Here is a 24410-nt window from a genome sequence, read left to right as displayed (position 1 = left end):
GCCTTGTAATGGAACAATGCCAGATCATAATTCTCAAAAGCATTAACATTAAAATAGCATCATACTTGACCCTGGTACTGTATCATGGGTTGCCTACTAAATTTTCCTTAAACCCACGCATACGGTGGTTGTACCATTTCCTCTTGTACGAATCCCCCAGATCAGCGATTCCCAAACTTTATTTGCTGAGCCTTCGGAGATTCATGCCCATGCACGACCCCCTCATTTTAAGAAACAACGAAATGGGAGTTGTGCATCATGTATGATTTTCTTTCCATTGTAGTATAACAGACTGCCAATTCACTATGAGCCCGTTTTTGTGCTACTGGTGAAGACCTATTTTACACCCTATTTTTGCATAGAATAAATGGATTTTAATTTTTTGGCTAACATGTTGCTTAAGAAAGGAAGCAACATTATTCAATATTGAAATGAGGCTCTGCCGATGATTCAGATCCGGATGCCTAAATTTTTTCGACTTGTCAGAACTTACACTTCGCCTATATTTCCGGGTCTTGAACTGCCTAACTAGTGGTCCTTAAAGGAACTGCTGGAGGATGCTCAAAAAAGGCCCCAAAGCTTCCTGAAAAGTTCTTTTTGTGGAGGTGTAAGGAGCAGGAGTACTTCTGGATCCACAAAACAACCTTATTGGCACCGCAGCTTGTCCAAATTATGATGATGAGGGCCGAGGATGAATTTAGGATGATCCTTGGGCCCCTCTGTTTTGGTGTGCTGCTGTTGCACATCCTGCTTTGGGCGTTAAAAAATTGAGCCCCAATGACACACAACTGCAGTCATTTGGAGTTGTTTACCAGGAAGTTCTAGGATCAATTATGATCATGATATTACAAGAATACGCACTGCAGGTTTCTGACTTCACAGTTAACACTTAGAATCATAGAATGGTTACACACAGGAGGCCATTCGGCCTGTCGAGCCCATGCCAGCTCTCTGCAAGAGCACTTCAGCTAGTTCCACTCCCTCCCCCTCCCCCCTTACCCCATAGCCCTGCAAATTTTTTTCCTTCAGTTACTTATCCAATTCCCTTTTGAAAGCCACGATTGCATCTGCCTCCACCACCCTCTCTGGCAGTGCATTCCAGATTCTAACCACTCACTGTGTAAAAAACGTTTTCCTCATGTTGCCTTTGGTTCTTCTGCCAATCACCTTAAATCTGTGTCCTCGGGTTCTCAACTCTTCTGCCAGTGGGAACAGTTTCTCTCTATCTACTCTGTCTAGACCCCTCATGATTTTGAACATCCCTATCAAATCTCCTCTCAACCTTCTCTGCTAAAGAGAACAACCCCAGCTTCTCCAGTTTATCCACATAACTGAAGTCCCTCATCCCTGGAACCATTCTTGTAAATCTTTTCTGCACCCTCTCTAAGGCCTTCACATCCTTCCTAAAGTGCGGTGCCCAGAATTGGACACAATACTCCAGTTGAGTCCGGACCAGTGTTTTATTAAGGTTCATCATAACTTCCTTGCTTTTGTACTCTATGCCTCTATTTATGAAGCCCAGGATCCCGTATGCTTTTTTAACCACTTTCTCAACCTGCCCTGCCACCTTCAATGATTTGTTCACATATACCCAAGGTCTCTCTGTTCATGCACCACCTTTCGAATTGTACCCTTTAGTTTATATTGCCTCTCCTCATTCTTCCGACCAAAATGTATCACTTTGCACTTTTCTGCGTTAAATTTCATCTGCCACGTGTCCGCCCATTTCACCAGCCTGTCTATGTCCTCTTGAAGTCTATCACTATCCTCCTCACTGTTCACTATACTTCCAAATTTTGTGTCATCTTCAAATATTGAAATTGTGCCCTGTACACCAAAGTCCAAGTCATTGATATATATCAAGAAAAGCAGTGGTCCTAGTACCGGCCCCTGGGGAACACCACTGTACCTTCTGAAAAACAACCGTTCACCATTACTCTCTCTTTCCTGTCACTTAGCCAATTGCGTATCCATGCTGCCACTGTCCCTTTTATTCCATGGGCTACAACTTTGCTGGCAAACCTATTATGTGGCACTTTATCAAACACCTTTTGGAAGTCCATGTACACCATATCAACCGCATTACCGTTCTCTGTTACCTCAACAAAAAACTCAATCAAGTTAGTTAAACACGATTTGCCTTTAACAAATCCATGCTGGCTTTCCTTAATTAATCTACACTTGTCCAAGTGACTGTTAATTTTGTCCCGGATTATCATTTCTAAAAGATTCCCCGCTACTGAGGTTAAACTGACTGGCCTGTAGTTGCTGGGTTTATCCTTGCACCTTTTTTTGAACAAGGGTGTAACATTTGCAATTCTCCAGTCCTCTGGCACCACCCCAGTATCAAAGGAGGATTGGAAGATTATGGCCAGTACCTCCTCATTTTCTACCTTTACTTCCCTCAGTATCCTAGGATGCATCCCATCTGGACCTGGTAACTTATCTACTTTAATACAGCCAACCTTTCTAGTACTTCCTCTTTATCAATTTTTATCCCATCCAGTATCTCAACTTACCTCCTCTTTCACTATGACTTTGGCAGCATCTTCTTCCTTGGTAAAGACAGATGCAAAATACTCATTTAATAACTCAGCCATGCCCTCTGCCTCCATGTGTAGGTGTCCTTTTTGGTCCCTAATCAGCCCCACCCCCTCCTCTTACTACCCTTTTACGATTTATATGCCTATAGAAGACATTTGGATTCCCTTTTATGTACGCTGCCAATCTATTCTCATACTCTCTCTTTGCCCCTCTTATTTCCTTTTTCGCTTCCCCTCTGAACTTTCTATATTCAGCCTGGTTCTCACTTGTATTCTCAACCTGACATCTGTCGTACGCCTTCTTTTTCTGCTTAATCTTTCTCTTTCTTTCGTCATCCAGGAAACTCTGACTTTGGTTGCTTTGCCTTTCTCCCTCATGGGAATGTACCTCGACTGTACCCGAACCATCTCCTCTTTAAAGGCAGCCCATTGTTCAATTACAATTTTGCCTGCCACTCTTTGATTCCAGTTTATCCAGGCCAGATCCATTCTCACCCACTGAAATTGGCCTTCCTCCAGTTAAGTATTCTTACTCTAGATTGCTCCCTGTCCTTTTCCATAGCTAATCTAAACCTTTTGATACTGTGATCACTGACCCCCACTGACACTTGCTCCACTTAACCAACCTCATTCCCCAGAACCAGATCCAGCAATGCCTCCTTCCTCGTTGGGCCGGAAACGTACTGATCAAGAAAGTTCTCCTGAGCACACTTCAGAAATTCTTCCCCCTCTCTGCCCTTCACAGTATTACTATCTCAGTCTATATTAGGATAGTTGAAGTCCTCCATTGTCACTTGGGACTATTTTAAGACCTAGCCTTTAATGCTGACATTTATTTGATATGAAAAATTTGCTGTCTGTTACTTTTCATAAGTATCTAGTGGATGTCCTGTGGTGCTGTTTATCAAAAAGAGGTTGTGTTTGGAAAGTATATAGAGGCGAATGGGAAGTATTTAGGGGCAGTGGGAAATCAATATCAAAAATGAGCTAAATAGAGTAACAATTATGTTTTTTTTAATGTGATTGTCATAGAATGGACCTACCAGAAGTCTTCACAAATAAGAGTATAACTGCAGTTCAGTAAATTTGTATGTGGCTGGAATGAATGGGTGTATCAGAATTCAGACAAGCAGTCACACAGATGTGTAAAAGACAGAAAAAGACTGGTGGGAAAATGAAAAATACTGAACCCCCAAAGAGTAAAAGTGTAGATTAAAAGAAATTCCTTTGAAAGAACAGTAGGCCTGAATTCTACTTTGGTTGACAGGTTCGCAGCGCACCGTCCTAACACCCAACCAATGTGAAACTGCTGTGAGCTTGCAATAATTTCCTCCCCAAACACTCATTAACAGCGCAGAGTGGTTTGGAGGCTAGGAAACCACCCTTCATTGGTTTACTACTGCTGGAGGAGAAGGAAATATAGTTCTGGGTGCAGCATTTATTTATTGAAAGACCTGGGCTCTCATTTGTGCACTCCTTGCTCTAGTTCTCCTATTCCACTTCCTCTCCTTCTTGTGCACCCACCTTGCATTGGGGGTATGCCTAAATAAGACCTTCTTAGTCTGTAAATCCTGGTGAGTGACACTTTGGCTCATCTTAATTCACCCAAAGAAGAAAAGCCTAAAGTTCCTTCCATTTCAGCATACAATTGTTTCTTAATTGATTCCAGGGTTTTCCTTTCACTCAAACCTGAAATTCTATGTCATCACTGTGTGAAGAAGACACCAATCCTAAATTTAGGATTTGCTAGTTTGAACCTATACCCACTCTCAATTTAAAATAATATTCTGGATTTACCTTTTCCATTTTCTTAACTATCTTAAGTACCTCTAAGATTGCTTCTCAATTGCCTGTTTTCCAAACTGAGAAGCCCCAAGTTTCTTCAGTCCTTTCTCATAACTCAGTCCTTGGATACTAGTGATCAGCATCATGATTCTTCTCTGCACTGCCTCCAGTGTTTGAATTTCTCCTGAACTGGATGCAGTATTCAGGGTGCCGTTTGACCAGAGTATTGTACAGTTTGATTGCACTGCAGACATTTTATCGGTTTTGTTGATTGTTGTTCTGCACTGGTTGGACATGTTGAATGTTGAATCTACTAGGACTCCGAGGTATCTTTCAACTTCATCCTTCGCTATTTCAATGCCATTCATGTAGTACATGTGCCACCTATTTTTCTTTCCTACGTACATTTATCTACATTAAATTTCATTGTCATTGCTGTTCCCTGTTACATATGTTGTCCAACTCATTCTATAATTTATGAGCTGTCGCTTTGGATTCCACGGCAACTCCTCATTTGGTATCATCTTCAAATTTTAATAATTTGCGTCGATATAAAATAGAAACAGTGGTGATCTCAACACTGAACTCTGGAGAAAGCACTGTGCTCAATATTTCCTCCCACTATGAAATAACTCCTCTAATGAGTGTTTGTTTTCTACCCTTCATCCAATTTCTGATCCATTCTCAAGATTTACCCTTTCATGTCGGACTTTTGTCAATTGCCTTTTGGAAATTCAGCTCTACCATGTCATAGGCCTTTCCACAGTCCATTTGGGATACCATTTTCTCAAAGAATTAGAGGAAGTTGATCAGGTAAGTGCGAGATGGGAGCTAGTCATAAGAACATAAAACATAAGAAATACTGTAGGAGCTGGAGTAGGCCATTTGGCCCTTCAAGCCGGCTCCGCCATTCAACAAGATCATGGCTGATCTTCTACCTCAACTCCATCTTCCCACACTATCCCCATATCCCTTAATTCCCTTGGTTCCCAAAAATTTATCAACCTCTATCTTGAATATACCCAATGACTGAGCATCCACAGCTCTCTGGGGTAGAGAATTCCAAAGATTCACAACCCTTTGAATGAAGAAATTCCCCTCATCTCAGTACTAAATGGCCGACCCCTTCTTCTGAGACTGTGACCCCGTGTTCTAGATTCCCCAGCCAGGGGAAACATTTTCTCAGCATTAACCCTGTCAAGCTGCTTAAGAATTTTATATGTTTCAATTAGATCACCTCTCATTCTTCTAAATTCTAGGGAATATAGGCCTAGTCTACCCAGTCTCTCCTCTCCTCATGGGGCAATCCCCTCATCCCAGGGACCAGTCTGGTGAACCTTCGTTGCACTCCCTCTGAGGCAAGTATGTCTTTCCTTAGGTAAAGAGACCAGAACTATTCACAGTACTCCAGGTGTGACCTCACCAATGCCCTGTATAATTGTAGTAGGACTTCTTTATTCTTATACTCTAATCCCTTTGTAACAAAAGCTAACGTACCATTTGCTTTCCTAATTGCTTGTTGTACCTGCATGTTAACTTTCTGTGATTCATGTACAAGGACAACCAGGTCCCTCTGAATGCAAACATTTCCCAGTCTCTCACCATTCAAAAAATATTCTGCATTTTTGTTTTTCCAACCAAAGTGGATAACGTCCCACTTTCCCACATTGTATATGGGAATGGGAGCATAGTGGTAATGTTACTGGGCTAGTAATCTAGAGGCCCGGATGAATAATCCAGAAAGGTGAGTTCAAATCACACCACAGCAGCTGGGGAATTTAAATTCAGTTAATTAAATAAATCTGCAATAAAAAGCTAGTATCAGTAATGGTGACCATTGGATTGTCGTAAAAACCTGGTTCACTAATGCCCTTTAGGGAAGGAATTCTGCCATCCTTACCTGGTCTGGCCTATATGTGACTCCAGAACCACAGCACTGTGGTTGACTCTTAACTGCCCTCTGAAATGGCCTAGCAAGCCACTCAGTTGTAACAAATCGCTACGAAACACAATAATAAGAATAAAACCGGATGGACCACCCGGCATCGACCTCGGCACCGGCTATGGACAACGGCACACCCAGCCCAGTTGACCCTGCAAAGTACTCCTCGCCAATATCTGGGGACTTGTGCCAAAATTGGGAGAGCTATCCCACAGACTAGTCACGCCTGACATAGTCATACTCACAGAATCATACTTTTCAGGCAATGCCCCAAACTCCTCCATCACCATTCCTGCGTATGTCCTGTCCCACTGGCAGGACAGACCCACCAGGGGTGGTGGCACAATCAGGAAGGAGTGGCCCTGGGAGTCCTCAACATTGACTCCGGACCCCATGAAGTCTCATGGCTTCAGTTCAAGCATGGTCAAGGAAACCTCCTGCTGATTGCCACCTACCGCCCTCCCTCAACTGGTGAATCTGTACTCCTCCATGTTGAACACCACTTGGAAGAAGCACTGAGAGTAGCAAGGGCACAGAACGTACTCTGTGGGGGACTTCAATGTCCATCACCAGGAGTGGCTCGGTAGCACCACTACCGAGCTGGCCGAGTCTTGAAGGACATAGCTGCCAGTCTGGGCCTGCAACAGGTGGTGAGAGAACCAACACGAGGGATAAACCTACTTGACCTCGTCCTCACCAATCTACCTGTCACAGATATATCTGTCCATGACAGTATTGGTAGCAGTGACTACTGCACAGTCATTGTGGAGACAGAGTCCCATCTTCACACTGAGGACACCCTCCATTGTGTTGTGTGTCACCACTACCGTGCTAAATGGGATAGATTCAGAACAGACCTAGCAGCTCAAAACTGGGCATCCATGAGGCGCTGTGGACCATCAGCAGCAGCAGAATTGTATTCCACCACAATCTGTAACCTCATAGCCTGGCATATCCCTCACTCTACCATTGCCATCAAGCCAGGGGACCAACCCTGGTTCAATAAGAAGTGTAGAAAAGCATGCCAGGAACAGCACCAGGTGTACCTGAAAATGAGGTGCCAACCTGGGGAAGCTGCAACACAGGACCACATGCATGCTACAAAGCGGAAGCGGCATGCTATAGACAGAGCTATAGACAGAGCTAAGAGGGGGGCACGGTGGCATAGTGGTTAGCACTGTTGCCTCACAGCGCCAGGGACCCGGGTTCAAATCTGGCCTCGGGCGACTGTCTGTGTGGAGTTTGCACATTCTCCCTGTGTCTGCGTGGGTTTCCTCCGGGTGCTCCGGTTTCCTCCCACAGTCCAAAGATGTGCAGGTTAGGTTGATTTGGCTATGATAAATTGACCCTTAGTGTTAGGGGATTAAATACGTGGGGTTACGGGGATAGGGTGGGATATGTGTCGGTGCAGGCTCGATGGGCCGAAATGGCCTCTATCTGCACTGTAGATTCTGTGATTCTGTGATCCCACAATCAACGGATCAGATCAAAGCTCTGCAGTCCTGCCACATCCAGTCGTGAATGATGGTGGACCATTAAACTACTAGGCTGTATGAATATCCCTATCCTCAATGATGGTGGAGCCCAGCATGTGAGTGCAAAAGACGAGGCTGAAGCGTTTACAACCAACTTCAGCCAGAAGTACCGAGTGAATGATCCATATCTGCCTCCTCCTGTGGCCCCCACCATCACAGAAGCCAGTCTTTAGCCAATTCGATTCACTCCACATGATATCAAGAAACGGCTGAGTTCACTGGCTACAGCAAAGGCTATGGGCCTCGACAACATCCCGGCTGTCGTGCTGAAGACTTGTGCTCCAGAACTAGCTGCGCCTCTAGCCAAGCTGTTCCAGTACAGCTACAACATTGGCATCTATCCGACAATGTTGAAAACTGCCCAGGTATGTGTTGTCCACAAAAAGCAGGACAAATCCAATCCGGCCAATTACGGCCCCATCAGTTTACTCTCACCTTCCATCACTTTGCTGATGATTGTCATCGACAGTGCTATCAAGTGGCACTTACTCACCAATAACCTGCTCCCTGATGCCCAGTTTGGGTTCCACCAAGATCACTCGGCTCCTGACCTCATTACAGCCTTGATCCAAACATGGACAAAGGAGCTAAATTCCAGAGGTGAGGTGAGAGTGACTGCCTTTAACATCAAGGCAGCATTTGACCGAGTGTGGCATCAAGGAGCCCTAGTAAAACTGAAGTCAATGGGAATCGGGGGGAAAACTCTCCACTGGCTGGAGTCATACCTAGTACAAAGGAAGATGGTTGTGGTGGTTGGACGTCAATCATCTCAGCCCCAGGAGTTCCTCAGGGCAGTGTCCTAGGCCCAACCGTCTTCAGCTGCTTCATCAATGACTTTCCCTCCAACATAAGGTCAGAAATGGGGATGTTCGCTGATGACTGCATAGTGTTCAATGCCATTTACAACTCCTCAGATAATGAAGCAGTCCATGCCCGCATGCAACAAGACCTGGACGACGTTCAGGCTTGGGCTGATAAGTTGCAGGCAGCATTCGCGCCACACAAGTGTTCGGCAATGACTATCTCCAACAAACAAGAGTCTAACCACCGCCCCTTGACATTCAACGGCATTACCATTGCCGAATCCCCCGCCATCAAAATCTTGGGGGTCACCATTGACCAGAAACTTAACTGGACCAGCCAAATAAATACTGTGGCAACAAGAGCAGGTCAGAGCCTAGGTATTCTGCAGCGAGTATCTCACCTCCTGACTCCCCAAGGCACAAGTAAGGAGTGTGATGGAACACTCTCCACTTGCCTGGATGAGTGCAGCTCCAACAACATTCAAGAAGCTTGACACCATTCAGGACAAAGCAGGCCGCTTGATTGGCACCTCATGCACCATCTTAAACATTCACTTCCTCCGCCACTGGTGTACCGTGGCTGTAGTGTGTACCATCTACAAGATGCACTGCAGCAACTCGCCAAGGCTTCTTCGGCAGCACCTCCCAAACCCACGACATTTTCCACCTAGAAGGACAAGGGCAGCAGGCACATGGGAACACCACCACCACCTCCAAGTTCCCCTCCAAGTCACACACCATCCTAACTTGGAAGTATATCGCCGTTCCTTCATTGTCGCTGGGTCAAATTCCTGGAACTTCCTCCCCAACAGTACTGTGGGAATAGCTTCACCACACGGACTGCAGCGGTTCAAGAAGGCGGCTCACCACCACCTTCTCAAGGGCAATTAGGGATGGGCAATAAATGCTGGCCTTGCCAGAAACGCCCACATCCCATGAACGAGTAGAAAGAAAAAAACTTAATTTGCCATATTCTTGCCCACTCAGTCAACATGTCTATATCTTTCTGCAGCCTCTTTCCATCTCCTCACAGCTTACTTTCCCATCTAACTTTGTATCATCAGCAAACTTGGATATGTTACATTCAGTCCTTTCATCTAAGTCATTAATATAAATTGTAAATAGCTGAGGCCCAAGCACTGATCCTTGCGATACCCCACTAGTTACAGCCTGCCAACCCATAAAAGTCCCGTTTATTCCTACTCTGTTTTCTGTCCAATGACCAATCCTCAGTCCATGACAATATATTGCCTCCAATCTCACGAGTCCTAATTTTGTGTTGTAACCTCTTGTGTGGCACCTTATTGAATGCTTTTTGAAAATCCAAATACACTACATCCACTGGTTTCCCCCATATCCATCCTACTAGTTACATCTTCAAAAAAACTCTTAACAGATTTGTCAACCACAATTTCCCTTTCATAAAACCATGTTGACTCTTCCTAATCATATTACGATTTTCTAAGTGCCTTGTTACCATGTCCCTAATAATCGATTCTAGCATTTTGCCTACTACTGATGTCAGGCTAACTGGCCTCTCGTTCCCCATTTTTCCTCTTTCTCCTTTCATAAATAATGGGGTTGTGTTTGCTACTTTCCCACCTAACTTTGTCTCCAATGAAAAACGCATGCTGATTTGTTCAGTGGGACCAAAATTAAGCAAGCTGGATAGTTGATGAAAAAGGATAAAGAATAGGTATAAAAGTTTTTTTTAAAAAGGAACAAAAATGAAAAGAAAAGGAAAAAGTATAACGTAGATGTAAAAATAAATGGCCCACAATAGAACAGTGATTCCATGAATTTCAGTGATCTAGCAGGGCAGCTCTGTGATGTACAGGAGGTTGCACAATCATGCATGCATGATTTTATTCTCACTCAGGGCTGGATTTTGCCGGCACTCAGTGTGCGGGTTTGGAGGCAGGTCCGCTGTCAAAATAGCAAAGATTGATGGCGGGTAGGAAACATCCCACCATCCCACACCAGCACCATAAAGCATCCCTATAATGTCCAAGCCATTCCTTTCACACTCCTCACTATAGCGGCAGGGGGTGGGGGGGAGAGTTATGTCTCAACATTCACTAGAACTCAGTAAGACACTTCTCAAAGTGCGCACAGATCTGTCCAATAAGGTGAAGTGTTGAAAATATAGATTTCACTGTATGATGACACATTACCAGAAACTTCACATGAACATTGGCTAAACCTCTCGAGTGCCTACCCTTGTGTGTTGTTAGTTGGTATGCTTGCAGTAGGACGAGGGTGAGTGTGAGCGGTGGCTAGTGAGATGGGGAAGTGTTAATGTAGGTAGGGATGGGTCGGGGTGCAAGGTAAGTTGGTGTGAGTAAGGATGTGCAGGAGTAGGGTATGGAAGGCAGAGTGATGGGGATGCGATGAGTGGCACAGCAGGGTGAGTTTGAATGTGGCATTGCAGTTTCGTGATCTATTGAGATCATTGAAAGGTTGGCGTCACTGCAGCCAAGCACCCCACATCCCTGCTTGTGTTCTGTGTAATGTGCAACCAGACTGCGTTGATGCCCTGGGAGGGACGAGAATCTCCCTACGGCTGTCACTCCATCCATAAGCATATGGAGGGAGTCATGCGTGAGCCTGGGTGCAGCTGTGCACCTTTGTGCAGTGCTTGTCAGTGTTTGCAGCACCTCAATGTTGTAGAGCACTGACAACAGAACTGTCAAAATCAATGTGGCCGTGGTCCCTTTAAGGAAACCGGCTGATGATGTGTCATCAGACCCGCTTCCTGTTAATTGGTCGGGAACCCCGCAGAGCGGGCTTAGCAAGGCCAATCTACGGAAAATCTTTTTTAGAGAGCGGCTGCAGACGGGAGCGGGAACGGAACCCGCCAGCCAGCTCTCCCGCCGCCATCCCGCCTCTGCAGGGAAAATCCAGCCCTCAGTCTCTCTTTTTCTCTCTCTCTTACTTGCTCTCTCACACACACACCAATCTCACTTTCAGTTGGAAACATTCTAAAATTTACCTGAGAAACTATCTTTTACCACATTTTACTGAAAAGAGAAAAATTCTTAACCATAGTAAAGAGGTGAATGGTTTTTCACTGAGAAAAGTAAATGTAAGTGTTGTGCCTCAAGGGGTTTTATACCCTTATTACCTATATAACAATTAAGTAGGACTCCGGGGTGGAGAGTTTAGTTAACGGCCATTTTATTTACAATGTGCTTCTTCACTCAATGCACTACATTTCCCATAGTGCATTGCAAATCACCATTACAGTATCCCATGTGGGACAATTCTAATACACATTCAAAATACACAACATATTTCCTCCCCCTTTAAAATAGAATGCCCACAAAACAGAATAACTGAGAATGACTATAACTTTGGAAGAGAGGGTAGACTGCCTCTACATTCCGCTAACCCTGGGGATTATTCTGTCCCATGCACACAGGTTAGCACTAACTGTAACTAAGGCGCTCTGGAGGCTGCTTTTCTCTTTGGGGGTAACGCCTAGTCTCAGGAGCAGGCTCTGGCTGGCTCTCCCGTGACCCTGCAGGCGTGGCTTCCTCCCTCGATGGCACAAGAGTGGATGGTGCCACCGTCTCAGGGTCGGACGACCAGTCCCTGCTGGAGCCCCCAGCAGGTCCTTGATCCTCTGTTTCTTGGGTTACCTGTGGCGACTGTCTTGGCAGTAACTGGTCTACATGCCATCTCCATGTTCGGTCGTCTCCGGTGCGGACTCGGTATGAAACGGGGCCCGTCTTTTGAATGACCGTAGCCGGGACCCACCGCTCCGGGGTGGTGTAGTTACGCACGAGGACTTTGCCCCCACCACAAAATGTCGTTCTTTGGACCTCTGAGCTCGTCTGCTGACTTGATCCTGCTGATTGGCGTGCACCACTGCTTCTGTGGACGTTGGCCTCAGCAGGTCAAGGCGTGTCTGTAGCTGCCTTCCCATGAGTAGGTAAGCAGGAGATGCTCCAGTCGTAGCATGAGGCGTGTTTCGGTATTTCAGCAAGAAAGCACTCAGGCACTGCTTTAGAGGAGCATCACTTCTTGCCGCTTTCAACGCGCGTTTCAGCGTTCTGACAAATCTCTCCGCCAATCCATTCGTGGATGGATGATAAGGCGCGGAGAACGTGTGCTGGATTCCATTGCTCTTGAGCAACTCCTCCATCTCCTGGGATGTGAACTGTGTTCCATTGTCGGTTACGATCTGCTCCGGCAGACCAAATCACCTGAACATCTCTCTCAGAGTCTCGATGGTTTTCTCCATAGTGGTAGTGGACATTACTGCAACCTCTGGCCATTTGGAATGGGAGTCCACCGCGACCAGGAACATTGCTCCTTCCACTGGTCCCGCGAAGTCCAGATGGATCCGTTGCCACGGTGTCGCCGGCCATTCCCATGGATGCAGTGGCGCTGCTCTTGGCGTATCCCTGGTTGTCTCGCATGATGGGCATGATTTTGCTTCAACTTCAATTTCATGATCCAGACCGGGCCACCAGAAGTAGCTTCGTGCCAGCTCCTTCATCCGGACAATACCACAATGTCCTGAGTACAGCTCGTTGAGGACATGTTTCCGCAGCTTTGGTGGTATGATCACTCGCATGCCCCAAAGGAGGCATCCTGACGTGACAGACAACTCCTTCCCTCTTGACAGGTAAGGTAGGAGCTCAGGTGGTGCGTCTGATGCCCGTGATCCGTCTCCTCGCATCACCCGATCCAGCACCTTGGATAGCGTAGGGTCCACTCTGGTCTTTTTCTTGACCTGCCGGGCCGTGACGGGGGCATTGCTCACCATGTCAAAGTAGAAAATCTTCTGCTCACAGCCTTCAGAGGACACAGGCAGCGGAAGTCTTGACAATCCGTCTGCATTGCCATGTGCTGCTGACCTCCGGTATTTGATGTTGTAATTGTGAGCGCTTAACATCAGCGCCCAGCGCTGCATCCTGCACGCTGCCAGGGAGGGTATTCCTATGTGTGGACCAAAGATCGATGTCAGAGGACGATGATCCGTCAGCAAGGTGAATTTCCTTCCGAACAAGTAGTGATGGAACTTTTTGATTCCAAAGATGGTGCCCAAAGCCTCTTTTTCGATCTGCGGGTATTTCACCTCCGCCTTGCTCAGGGACCTTGACGCGAATGCAATCGGCTTCTCTTCGCCTGAGGGAAAGATGTGGGACACGACCGCGCCGACGCCATAAGGCGACGCGTCACAGGCCAGCTGAATCTGCAACGACGGGTCAAAGTGCGTCAACACTCTGGGGTCAGTCAAAGCTGCTTTGGCTTCCTTGAATGCAGCTTTGCACTCCTTCGTCCACGCCCAGGCCTTGCCCTGACACAGCAACTCATGTAATGGCTTCAACAGTGATGCCAGCTGTGGAATAAACTTTCCGTAATAGTTCAGGAGACCTAAGAATGACCGCAGCTGGCCGACATTTGTAGGTGCAGGAGCGTCGGCAATGGCTTTCACTTTCGACGGTGCTGTGTGTAGGCCGTCTGCGTCGATGACATGGCCTAGGTACTCCACTGATGGCTTGAAAAATTCGCATTTGTCCTTGCGAACGCGTAAGCCATATTCTTCAAGCCTTCCCAGTGTCTTCGTCAGGTTCTGCAGATGCTCGTTGTCGTCCTTTCCTGTGACAAGGATATCGTCGAGATATCATTGTACCCCTGGAATGCCGCTTAAGATCTGGTCCATAGCCCGCTGAAACAATGCTGGTGCTGACGTTATACCAAAGGGTAGGCAGCAGTACCTGTAGGGGCCCTTGTGGGTGGTGATGGTGAGGTACTTCTGTGAGTCCTCTTCTACATGCATCTGCAAGTAGGCTTGGCATAGATCAATCTTGCTAAACTTCTGACCGCCTGCTAGACCCGCGAAAAGATCTTCAATGATGGGGAGGGGGTACTGTTCAGCTGAGAGCACAGGATTCACTGTTACTTTGAAATCTCCACATAAGCGAACCGCACCGTCACTCTTCATCACTGCTACCACGGGCGTGGCCCACTCACTGTGCAAAACCGGCACCAGGACCCCTATCTTGACCAGACGCTCCAGGTCAGCCTCCACCTTTGGTCTGAGGGCGTAGGGAAAGTTCCTGGCCTTCAGGAATCGTGGCTGGCTGTCAGGCTTCACCTTGAGTTTGACCGTAATCCCCTTCATACTCCCCAATTCTCCGTCAAAGACAGCCGCATGCTTTGTCAATACTGCCGCTAGCCCCACCTCTTCGACTGACTCCGCATTCACTTTTTTCCAATCCAGATGAATTTTCTCCAACCATGGCCTGCCCATCAGGGATGGATAGTCACCCTTGACCACGTAAACTGGCAGCATCACGGTTTGTCCATTAAGCTCCACGTTGACCTCCGTCTTACCCAGCATTGGGACTGTTTCCCCAGTGTAGGTCTTTAAGATGAGCTTGGCCGGCGTCAGTGATAGGTGGTTCAGTTTTTGTTTGAATAGCTTCTCTGAAATCAAGGAGACAGCGGCCCCCGTATCCAGCTCCATTTTGACCGGTATTCCCTCTAGTAGTGGAGTGACTCCACAGCCTGATGAGCCTCCATTCACCGTTAACACAGGGAGATTCAGCTCCCCATCAGAGTCTGTGTCACTGTCTTCCTGTTCTTGTTTCACCATGTGTAGGTTTTTCTTTTTAGAACGCCAGTTGGATGTGTTTCCTTGTTTGTTTTTGTGTGTCTCTGTGTAGGATTGTTTGCTTTGCCCTTTACACACAGGGCACACAGTGTCCTTTCTCTTCACATTTCCGACAGGTCAGGTCTTTACACCAGCAGTCAGATGGCTGATGACCTGACCTTCCACATCTGTAACACTCTCTGGCGCCCCTTGCATGCTTATCCGGTGTAGCTGCTACCCTGTGCACTCTTGTTGCAGCCCCCAACAGCTGTGTATCTTTAGCTGCTAACTCCATAGACACAGTGAGCTCCACTGCTGATTTAAGTGTCAGTTTGTCAGTCGTGAGCAAGCGCTTCTGTGTTGCTTCACATCTTAATCCACACACAAACCTATCACAGACAGTGTCATTTAGAGTTTCACCAAACTCACAATGCTCAGTTAGCTTCTTTAGCACTGCAACATATTCGGCTGTGGACTCACCTCCCCTTTGTTTCGTTTGTGAAACCTGAACCTCTCGGCAATCAGCAGCGGCTTGGATACGAAATGTGTTTCCAAAACTTCCAGAATCTGATCATATGTCTTGGCGCCGGGCTTATCCGGGTGCATCAAACTCCGTAACAAGCCAAATGTTTTTGCTCCGATCACACTGAGGAACGTCGCCACTTTCACGTCATCTTTAATGCCATTTGCAGTCATGAAAAATCCGAAACGCTCTGTATAAGCACTCCATTGCTCCGCCGTTTCATCAAATGGTCCAAACGCTCCGGTTAGCATAGCCATTTTGTTATTTTTTTTTAATCTTTACAGTCCTTTTCCTCCACTTTTTTTTATCTTTACAGTCCTTTTCCTCCACTTCGTTTCACTGTATCGTTACTCTCCCCCTTCTTATTTGTGTAACACACGAACCGCCACCTTTACGAGGCGATTGCATCAGCACTAAACTGCGGGCGCGCCATTAAGAAAAGACAGGAACTTCTTACTTTAAACATCGCCGATTCCAATGCAAAGTGATGCGCAAGTCTGTCGTCCTCGTCGCCAGTTTTGTTGTGTCTCAAGGGGTTTTATACCCTTACCTATATAACAATTAAGAAGGACTCCAGGGAGGAGAGTTTAGTTAACGGCCATTTTATTTACAATGTGCTTCTTCACTCAATGCACTACATTTCCCATAGTGCATTGCAAATCACCACTACGGTATCCCATGTGGGACAATTCTAATACACATTCAAAATACACAACAATAAGAAACAGAAGTTGCTATTTGTCTGTCTCATTTTCTATTGAGGAAAAATTTAAACATTTTCCTTCAACAGTGATAATAGTTAAAATGTAAACATTGCCTGAAGGAAAAAATGTTCTCCTGTGTGTTTTGGAATCCGTTGGTTAGGAAGGAAGAAAGAAAGAAAGTCAGAAATCCTATCACAGGACAAACAGTGGAAAAAATCCAGTGATGCATGGTCTGAAATTGCATTATCCATCAAACTGCAGCTTCTTCCTGAAGCTAATGGACTAACACTTCTAGGTCAAAATATAAAATTCAAGCCCAGGCTTTTGTTTAGAGGCTGAGGCTTCCATGTAAAAATTATAATGAAGATACTCAAATATGCAAAAGACAGATTTATAGTTAATTATAAATGTATTATTGTGAAATATTTATTTTTACATTATTTAAAACCTTGTTTTGAACATTAGAAGTTTGGGTTACAGAGAGAAAAAAATGGTGGTCTAAAGGAGTTGGAATATTTTTGAGTAGATTGGTTTGCTTGGTTAGCCTTCAGTTCTTCTAACACAATATATGAATAAATCCCAGTGAATAAATATGCACGTCACCCAATCGACTGGAAGAAATTTGCTTGAGGTAGAATAAATTTGTATATCACCCCATCAACTGAAAGCAGCTTGCAACAAAAATTTACATTGGAATAAATTTGACCATAATTAAGTGTGACACAGAAACATTAACTCAATTTCTGCAACATTTTTTGTGTAGAGTGCACGATATGCAATCTTTTTAATGTATTACTAATAGATCTCCCATGGTATTGCTCACTTAGTCAAAGGATATATGGTTTTATGCTCATAAAGTGCAATATATTTGAACCAATGATTTACATCAGTTGAATAAATTAAATTGCTTTTTTAATAGAAAATATTATGGGAGTGTTTTCGGCTTCAAATTATGTAACTATGCCCATATTTTTGTGGAAAATGTAAATCGGAGCCCTTCACTATTATGTTTATTTAATCTATGTAGTCAACCTCCCGTCTTATCTTTTTAAAGTGCAAGATACATGGGAAGATAGTAGGGAAGATGTAGCATGTAAATAGTGTCATAGTACTGGGAAGCGGAGAAATCATGGGGCTTGGCATTGTTAGGCAGATAGTCCTGGGAGGCATCTGGGAGCATCGGGAAGGGGGATCCATGGAGTAGTGATAGGGGTTCTGGACAGCGGGTGTCTGAGCTTGGGGAGTGGCGTTGGCGATTCGGCAACAATGCAATATGGATGGTGGGGCTTGGGAACAGCAGACAATCTGCCGGCGCCTAGGAGCATTGGAGGAAAGGGGTGTGTGGATGTGAAACTACTGGGATGCAGGTGCTGGGGTCTGAAACATTGGTGGGGGTAGCAGGATATGGGAATGGGGGTGGTGGTTGTGTGGTGTGCAAATAGTAAACAAGGGTATGCAAGAGTCTGGAATGACTGGAAAAAAGTATCTTTGAGTTGGGGAGGATGGAAGGGGGCAGTAGGATCTGGAACTGGGATGGCTGGAAAAGTGGTATTATTTTGGGAGAGACTCGGGTCTGATATTTTAGGGGGAAAGGAAAGCTTTACGCTTTCATGAAATGACCTCATCCAGTTGTAAAATCAGAGTTTAGTTATTTAAAGTGTTTAGTGTGCTTATACTGCAATTACTTTAATTAAGTAAAACACAACCTCTAGCTCAGTGCCTCTTATGTGATACCTGCCTCCTGCATGAAAAGGCGCATTGCTGTGTTCCCAGCCATGAACCAAGAACTGGCCTTCAAGTTTTTTCTTAGTAACAGCACAGTAAGCGCTTTAAAGAACTTAAGAGTTGAGTCATGGTAAGGACATAGCTATAGGTCTTTTCTTGGTCATGGGGGCAATAAATGTGGCTTTGCTACTGTCGACCACATCCCAAGAATTTTTTTAAAAAGGAAATGAATGATGGACAATTGCAGTATTTGTTCAGATTTTTTTTCAGCCTATGCAGCGACACACTTTGTATAATTTATGTCCCAACAGTCCACTGCTGGAACGGGGGGGGGGGGGAGTAATATGACGCAGGATAGCCTATACCATCAACTCGTATATTGCTATCACTTTTATTTAATGCTCACTTAACCTCCAAGACCATATTGATCCCTATGAATTCTAGGCGACCAATATGTTTTTTTGTAAAATCATCAGTGCTCTTATATCACGGCCTTTTAATGTGCTCCACATACCTGTGTGTAACAATATAATACCACTCTCATTAATCGCCAGCAATTAGCCGTTATTGCTAACTTGTCATAACATACATTTAAGAATACATTTTAAAATGGATGATCTTTTGAAGCTATCATTATTTACAAGTTGGCTGTTAACTCATTTAGAAATACTTGCTACTATCCCTTGCAATATTTAGACCAGAGTTTATTTTACTTTGGCCTTTTTCTTGAGCACCAAAGACACCCCATGGTAAAATTTCCCCTCTATTGTCCACAGGAGTGTTAAGTTGTTACTACATCCATGGAAGTGTGGCCTACCAAGCCTAACTGCTAATGGGCCAATAATCAAACAACTGCCCAATAGTTTTCCCAACAATGCTTCAAACATGTATCTTAGTCATCATGCTAATGTAGTAATGCTGCAAGCGAGGTCCCCCAATGATGTCATCAGCATTCACTATTAACACCAGCTATTTTTTTTTAAATCAACACAACGGCAAAATAAAAGGAATTTAAAGCTAATCATTTCTTTAAAGAGTTACTGATAGTAAGGCTCTCTTGCATTTTGTATTTATGGGACAGCATGTATCCAAGTGCCTATGAATGGGAATAAAGTTCTAGCCATAATATGTTAATAGGACATAATTGTATACTGCACATCAATTAAAGAAAAACAAATACAACTACAGCTAGTTTCTACTGAATGATGATGATGTGGATTGAACAACGATGATGTGAAGCATTGCCTAAATGTGTAGCTGTGTTTGAACAGTGACTAAGGTTCTTTTAGGTCCCTAAACTGCAGTAAATTAAAAGGTCTGTTAGTGATTTAGAATACCAAATTAACAGTGATTTATGGATCCTGCCAAGTAAAGAATATACAGGTATTGTGATTTGCAATCTATTCACAGTGCCATAATATTGAAACTACACCTGACAACTGCTGTACATCTACAATATTCAGGTGCTCTGTGGCACATTTTATCATAGCTGCATGGAATTAAAGCAATGAGATCATTTTTTTCTGTACACTTGCCCATGGCAAATTTTGCAATCTATCCCATTTTTTGTCTTTGTCTTTAGTCATGGAACTAAATATCTTGGCTTTTAGGGCTATCACCTGCAATGGCTTCTCTTCCCACTCTGAAGTCTCCCAAGGATCTATCATTGGCCCCCTCCTATTTCTCATCTACATGCTGTCCCTTGGCTACATCATCCAAAAACACATCGGGTTCCACATGTACGGTGATGACACCTAGCTCTACCTCGCCACCACCCCTCTTGACGCCTTCACTGCCTCTGATTTGTCATGTCTGATATCCACGATTGGATGAGCAGTAATTTCTTCCGGTTTTAACGAAGGCAGATTGGGGGACGGGGGTCTAACCTGCTTTCGAGAGGCGGGTCTGTTAATGAGGCTGCATGCCTCAAATTTTAACAGCCTTCCAGATTTAACGGCTTGGAAAACCCAGCAGCTGAAGGGAGGCGAGAATGGCTGGATCCATCCAAAGGTAAGTGCCTTTCCAGCACTGCTTGTGGGCCCGGCCTCTCCAGTAAACCTATTCCCGACCCACGCTCCGATCTCCCCCTCCTTCCTCTCCGATCTACAGTTGCAGCCTTCCAGCGCAGGCCTTTCTGCCCAACAGTCAGCAAGCCTCTCAATTGGGCTATCTGCCGGCCGGAAAACGGAGAAAAAAAGTTCAAATGAGGTGCTGTTGTTAAATTTGGCAGGATCTCCACATTACCTGCATTTCCGGGTTTCCCAGCCCCTAGGACATCGCTCCCATAAGAACATAAGAAATAGGAGCAGGAGGAGGCCATTCAATAAGATCATGGCTGATCTTCTACCTCATCTCCACTTTCCTGCACTATCCCCATATCCCTTGATTCCCTTAATATTCAAAAGTCTATCTCCTCCCTGCTTCTTCCTCGCATCACCATAAATATCAGGGCCATTGTCTTCGGCCCCCGCCACAAACACCGTTTACTAGACACCGATTCCACCCCGCTCTCTGTCCACTGTCTGAGGCTGAACCAATCTTGCCGTCCTATTTGACCTTGAGCTGAGCTTCCAGCCGTGTATCCTCTTCATCGCCAGGACCACCCACTTCCCTCTCCGTAATATCGCCCGTCTCTGCCCCTGCCTTAGCTCACTTCCTGCTGAAACCCTCAGCCATGCCTTTTTTACCTCTGGACTCGACTATTTCAATACTTTCCTGGTCGGACTCCCACCTTGCACCCTCCATAAACTTGAGTTCATCCAAAACTCTGCTGCCCATATCCTACCTCTCACCAAGTTCTGTTCATCCATCACCCCTGTGCTCGCTGACCTACATTGACTCCTGGTCTGGGAACGCCTCAATTTTAAAATTCTCATCTTTTGTTTTCAAATCCCTCCATGGCCTCACCCCTCTCCATCTCTGTAAACTCCTCCAGCCCTGCAACCCTCCGAGATCTCTGTGCTCCTCCAATTCTGGTGTCTTGCGCATCCCCGATTTTCTTCGCTCCACCACTGGTGGCTGTGCCTTAGGAACAGGAGTAGGCCATTTAGCCCCTCGACCCTGTTCCGCCATTCAATGAGATCATAGCTGATCTGCGACCTATCTCCATATACCTGCATTTGCCCCATATTCCTTATTACCTTTGGTTAACAAAAATCTATCAATATCAGATTTAAAATTAACAATTGATCTAGTATCAATTGCTGTTTGCGGAAAAGATTTCCAAACTACTACCACCCTTTGTATGTAGATATGTTTCCTAATTTCACTCCTGAAAGGTCTGACTCTAATTTTTAGACTATGCCCCCTAGTCCTAGATTCTCCAACCAGCGGGACTAGTTTCTCTCTACCCTATCTGTTCCCCGTAAAACCTTGAAAACTTCGATCAAATCACCCCTTAACCTTCTAAATTCGAGGGAATACAACCCTACTTTGTGTAATTTAACCGTTGGGAGTCCCGGTATCATTCTGGTAAACCTACGCTGCACTCCCTCCAAGGCCAATATATCCTTCCTAAGGTGTGGTGCCCAGAACTGCTCACAGTACTCCAGGTGTGGTCTAACCAGGGCTCCAGCTGCCTAGGCCCTAAACTCTCTCTCCTCCTTTAAGACCCTCCTTAAAACCTATCTCTTTGACCAAGCTTTTGGTCACCTGTCCTAATATCTCCTTATGTGGCTTTAATACCTGCAGGTACCCGGGCCTCGGGAATCCTAGCAGATGGAAGGAGGCAAGATGGGCCGAACCCATGTGGCAAGGGCCTTTATTGCATTGCTAATGGGCCAGGAGAAGGAGGAATGCTCCCCCACCGCACCCCCCCCCCCACCCCGCGATGTCCCATATACTCCTCCCCTGCAATGCCCAACTCCCCCCCACGTGCCCCCTCCTTCCTCGGCGATGTTGGACTTACATGACATCCACTCCCTGGTTGCTATCTGGCCTGGCAGACAGCCTGTAATTCTGGCTGGCTGTTGGGAGGGAAACCTGTTGACAAAATTTAAAACCGATCTTGCCAAATTTAACTCCAGGAAACCCTTGCTTCCCGAGTTCCGGTTTTAAAATCGTACCCCCCTCTTTTCCAAACTCCTAGTTATTAGGCCCATAGTAATCATTTGAAAAATTAATTCAACTAATCATTTTTTCTTAAAACAAATTATTCATCACCTGTAATGTAAGCAGAAAACACAATCAAAAATGGTGGAATATACTGTTACCCTCTGTACATCCTCGATGCTTGGCATTGTTATTTTTTTAAATTGCAAATCCATTAAAATGCTGGTGTTTATTTTTTAACACTGCAGAGTACCTTTTGCATCCACAAAAGCAACAATTGTTTCTGGTAATAGTGCAAAATGCAGCCCAGTGGATTCCTCCTTGTAATTTTCTATTTGCCTGGCCAAGGGCCAAGAGGGAATAATGAGGTTTTACTCCAAAATAAGCGTCGTTTGCATACAAGAGATTGAGTAAACTAGGCCTGTATTCTCCTGAATTCAGAAGAATGAGAGGGGATTTCATTGAAGCATACAAAATCATTACAGGGCTTGATAGGGTGGATGCTGGGAGAATGTTTCCCTTGGCTGGGGAGTCTAGAACCAGGGGCCACAGCCTCAGGATAAAGGGCAGGCCATTCAGGACTGAGATGAGAAGAAATTTCTTCACAGAGGATGGTGAATCTTTGGAATTCTCTACCCCAGAGGGCTGTGGAGGCTCAGTCATTGGGTATATTCAAAACCGAAATCGATAGATTTCTGACTAGTAAGGGCATCAAGGGATATGGCGATAGGGCCGGTGAATGGAATTGAGGCAGAAAATCAGCCATGATTTCATTGAATGGCTGAGCAGGCTCGAAGGGCCGAATGGCTACTCCTGCTCCTATTTCTTATGTTCTTATAAAACCTTTAAGGAAAACACTAATTTTATAATAAAATTAATGAAATAAGTCATTGCATCCAGTAAATTTGTGGAACTATTGATTGTACTGACCATTCAGAAGAGAGCTGTGACCACCTCAAACTAACTGTTGTAAAAGTAGAAATCTAAACTTTTAAAACCCAATTTCAGTGACACAGTCCTACAGCTTTTACTCTGAAATACTCTGATTAAATCATAGTCGTAGTATAGAGTCCTGTGAATTCAGTCACTTTTTGCTAAATAAAATTTAATTTCCAATAGTTTAAGTTAAGCAGTTTTAATGAAACAGCACAGCAAAATACTACAGTGACACTAAGAAAATCCCATAAAATATAAAACGATTGAAATGCATGTGATTGATATTTGAGCAGCATATAAGGTGTGCAGTACTAATTTCAGTCATTTTGCAAAATATTCAATTATTCTGGTTTGCTTCTAGTTGACAGGAATTGAACTGAGATTGATAGATTTGTGTTAGCCAAGGGTATTGAGAGTTACAGAACCAAGGCGGGTAGATGGAGTTAAGATACAGATCAGCCACGAGCTAATTGAATGGCGGAACAGGCTCGAGGGGCTGAATGGCCTAATCCTGTTCCTATGACAGCACATTTGTTCACAAAGTATTTAGTGCAGAGAAAAGTTCCATTGGGACATCTAGCTTGGTTGTCAGTCATGCCTTCAGCAATCACGTAGAATTGGACAGCCTGGACGTGGTGGAAGCTGCTTTCTCTACCTCTGTTTTTTAGCTGGATCCACTCACTTAACCTTGCTCCTCATACTCCCACAAGCAGCAGCATCCTCCTCCCAAACAACATTAACAATTTCCTTGTCGATCAGCAATCCAGACATTAGGACTTCCTTTTCAACACTGACAATCTATTCAAACCTCATGACTGCTTGCAGTCACAATAGAGGATTCATGTGCCCAAATGGATTCACAGCTTCAGAGTTTGCCCTCAGGACCTGTATGGGATTATCAACTGTGTCAGATGCAGCTGCTTCCTTACTAGTGGCATGAATTTACACTGCTTGAAGCTGTTGCCAATGATTCTACATTTAGATGTAGGCATTTCACATTAGCCACACAGTCATTAACTATCAAGGCAACTTTTCTGCCTTTCAATGTCATACTTGAGTGAAAGTGATGAAACCACTCCTCAGAAAGAACATTAGTCATCCATCTCTTTTTGTTGTTTCTGTAGGTTACAGCCAGAGTAACAACACCATGAAAACATGAGGGTTTTTTGGATTCCCATCACTTCTTCCCCCCCGCCCCCCCCACCCCTCCAAAGTCATGCTAGCACAAACCATGGCGCTAATTTGCTGCTTTTTTTT

General features: G+C 45.0%; 1 long non-coding RNA gene across 1 annotated transcript in view; it reads left to right on the top strand.

The window, feature by feature from the left end:
- The window catches only part of LOC147124241 (uncharacterized), a 67949-nt gene that overhangs the window by 9733 nt on the left and 33806 nt on the right, over positions 1 to 24410 (top strand). The window lies entirely within an intron of this gene.

This window comes from Somniosus microcephalus, chromosome 1 (assembly GCF_052327205.1).
Source record: "Somniosus microcephalus isolate GS21.2 chromosome 1, FLI_Smic_1.0, whole genome shotgun sequence".
Taxonomy (NCBI): domain Eukaryota; kingdom Metazoa; phylum Chordata; class Chondrichthyes; order Squaliformes; family Somniosidae; genus Somniosus; species Somniosus microcephalus.
This window is presented reverse-complemented; position numbering and strand designations above follow the sequence as displayed.